We start from the raw sequence: 3718 nt of genomic DNA, 5'->3' as shown, positions 1-3718 counted from the left end.
CCCGGCCCCGTCGCCCTCGTGCCTCGTGCCCCGTGCCCCATCGCCCCCCGCCTCATCTTCGCCCCCGCCCCCCCTTAGCCCCGCCCGTGCCCCGCGCCCGCTGCCGCCCGTCGCCCAGACGTGTCACTGCCCCCCGACCCCCCAAGCCCCCGCGTCGCCGCCCTGCCCCCCGCCCCCGCCTGGGCGCCCCTGCCCGACCGCCCTTGCCCTGATGTACACTTGTGGTTGCATGTTTGGCATTAGTTTCATAAAATAATGAATGTCCATGGCCCCATGGTTGAGGTGGCAAGGAGCTCCATGTGCCACCCTCCATGTAGGGAAGCATCTTTTCAATTATGCATATAGGTTAAGGTGTGTGCATTATAATATGCATAAATGTGATGAGATGGAGGAGCATCTTGAATGGGTCATGCCTCCACCTAACCCACGTTTAATAAGAAAGAAGCTAGTCCATGGTCCAATATGATAAATAATTTGGGAGGACAAGATTCATGAGTCACCATGGGCCAAGGTACATAAAATATTAGGGGGAGAGGGATTGAAGTGGCAGAGCATCTTTGTGCCAACCCATCCAAAATATAAAATAAAGAGGATCAAATTAAAGGGTCTAAGATATGGTCTGGAGCATAGGGAAAAAGAAGCCCAACTATTGTCGCTTACAATTCATGGAGCGGCCGACTATGGGCAAGGAAGAGGACAAACTTGGAAAAGTAGCATTATTATATTTGGGGGGTTACAACCTCACCTTGCCTATTTAAGAAGGCTCTTTTTCTTTGCAATGGACAAAGACTCCTCATTTGACACCCAACCTTCCACTTGCAGCCGTGCTCCTTTCCACCTCCTTATTAGTCCATACCCATTTCCTTTGATGCCCTCTCTCTCACTTAGTTTTCCTACGTCCACATAGAATGCTCCATCACTTCACTTCACTTGTATTCCTTCCACTCCTTTTCATTGTACATGAGCCACCCTTCTCCATGAATGTAATTCCACACCATTACTCTTTCGTTGTGAATATCCTTTGAGTCACTTCCTATTTTTACATTTGTATCATGTTCCTTCCCTCTCTTCCTCTTCCATTGTAATTCGAAATTGACGGCACCACATACGCCATGATGCATTACGGCATCCTGAATGTGTATGTTGGCAACAACGCCACCACATCATTGCGCATCCACATTTTTGGTGTGGCTGTTGGGATACGTAATCTCCATGGCGGCCAACAACACTGAAAAGAGAAAAACGTCTTCTACGACTATGAAGTGCGGGATTGTGATTGCGCGGTCCAGATGGCTGAAGTGCAGAACAACGACTGCATTCCCATGATCGTGTGAGGTGACTGCGTGAGTACAATCTCGCCTGCGTATTCGAAACTGTTCTGCACTGCGTGACTGAAATTGTTCTGCACCGAAGCCCAACTATTGTCGCTTACAATTCATGGAGCGGCCGACTATGGGCAAGGAAGAGGACAAACTTGGAAAAGTAGCATTATTATATTTGGGGGGTTACAACCTCACCTTGCCTATTTAAGAAGGCTCTTTTTCTTTGTAATGGGCACAGACTCCTCATTGGACACCCAACCTTCCACTTGCAGCCATGCTCCTTTCCACCTCCTTAGTCCATACCCATTTCCTTTGATGCCCTCTCTCTCACTTAGTTTTCCTACGTCCACATAGAATGCTCCATCACTTCACTTCACTTGTATTCCTTCCACTCCTTTCCATTGTACATGAGCCACCCTTCTCCATGAATGTAATTCCACACCATTACCCTTTCGTTGTGAATATCCTTTGAGTCACTTCCTATTTTTACATTTGTATCATGTTCCTTCCCTCTCTTCCTCTTCCATTGTAATTCAAAATTGACGGCACCACATACGCCATGATGCATTATGGTATCCTGAATGTGTATGTTCACAACAATGCCACCACATCGTTGCACATCCACATTTTGGTGTGGCTACTGGGATACGTAATCTCCATGGCCAGCAACACTGAAAAGAGAAAAACGTCTTTTGTGAGACTATGAAGTGCGGGATTGCGACTGCGCGGTCCGGATGGCTGAAGCGCAGAACAATGATTGCATTCCCATGATTGCGTGAGGTGACTGCGCGACTACAATCTCGCCTGCATATTCGAAACTGTTCTGCACCGCGCGACTGAAATTGTTCTGCACCGAAGCCCAACTATTGTCGCTTACAATTCATGGAGCGGCCGACTATGGGCAAGGAAGAGGACAAACTTGGAAAAGTAGCATTATTATATTTGGGGGGTTACAACCTCACCTTGCCTATTTAAGAAGGCTCTTTTTCTTTGCAATGGACAAAGACTCCTCATTTGACACCCAACCTTCCACTTGTAGCCATGCTCCTTTCCACCTCCTTAGTCCATACCCATTTCCTCTGATGTCCTCTCTCTCACTTAGTTTTCCTACGTCCACATAGAATGCTCCATCACTTCACTTCACTTGTATTCCTTCCACTCCTTTCCATTGTACATGAGCCACCCTTCTCCATGAATGTAATTTCACACCATTACCCTTTCGTTGTGAATATCCTTTGAGTCACTTCCTATTTTTACAGTTGTATCATGTTCCTTCCCTCTCTTCCTCTTCCATTGTAATTCGAAATTGACGACACCACATACGCCATGATGCATTACGACATCCCGAATGTGTATGTTTGCAACAACGCCACCACATCGTTGCGCATCCACATTTTTGGTGTGGCTACTGGGATACGTAATCTCCATGGCCACAGCAACACTGAAAAGAGAAAAACGTCTGACTGCGCGGTCCAGATGGCTGAAGCGCAGAACAACGACTGCATTCCCATGATCGCGTGAGGTGACTGCGCGACTACAATCTCGCCTGCGTATTCAAAACTGTTGTGCACCGTGCGACTGAAATTGTTCTGTGCACTGCGCGACTGTGACTATGCGGCGAGGCGTGCAACAACGCCACCACATCGTTGCGCATCCACATTTTTGGTGTGGCTGCTGGAATACGTAATCTCCATGGCCAGCAACACTGAAAAGAGAAAAACATCTTCTGCGACTATGAAGTGCGGGATTGTAACTGCGCGGTCCAGATGGCTGAAGCGTAAAACAATGATTGCATTCCCATGATCGCGTGAGGTGACTGCGCGACTATAATCTTGCCCGCGTATTCGAAACTATTCTGCACCACGTGACTGAAATTGTTCTGTACTGCGCGACTAAGACTGTGCGGCGAGGCGTGCTCCATGATGCATTATGGCATCCCGAATGTGTATGTTCGCAACAATGCCACCACATCGTTGCGCATCTACATTTTTGGTGTGGCTGCTGAGATACGTAATCTCCATGGCCAGTAACACTGAAAAGAGAAAAACGTCTTCTGCGACTATGAAGTGCGGGATTGTGACTGCACGGTTTGGATGGCTGAAGCGCAGAACGACTGCATTCCCATGATCGCGTGAGGTGACTGCGCGACTACAATCTCGCCTGTGTATTCAAAACTATTCTGCACTGCATGACTGAAATTGTTCTGCACCGCGCGACTGTGACTGTGCAGCGAGGCACGCAACAACCCCACCACATCGTTGCTGCGCATCCATATTTTTGGTGTGGCTGTTGGGATACGTAATCTCCATGGCCAGCAACACTAAAAAGAGAAAAACGTCTTCTGCGACTATGAAGTGCGGGATTGACTGCGTGGTCCGGATGGCTGAAGCGCAGAA

This window comes from Cibotium barometz, chromosome 29 (genome assembly GCF_041138505.1).
Source record: "Cibotium barometz isolate CiBa-2024 chromosome 29, ASM4113850v1, whole genome shotgun sequence".
Taxonomy (NCBI): Eukaryota; Viridiplantae; Streptophyta; class Polypodiopsida; order Cyatheales; family Cibotiaceae; genus Cibotium; species Cibotium barometz.
This window is presented reverse-complemented; position numbering follows the sequence as displayed.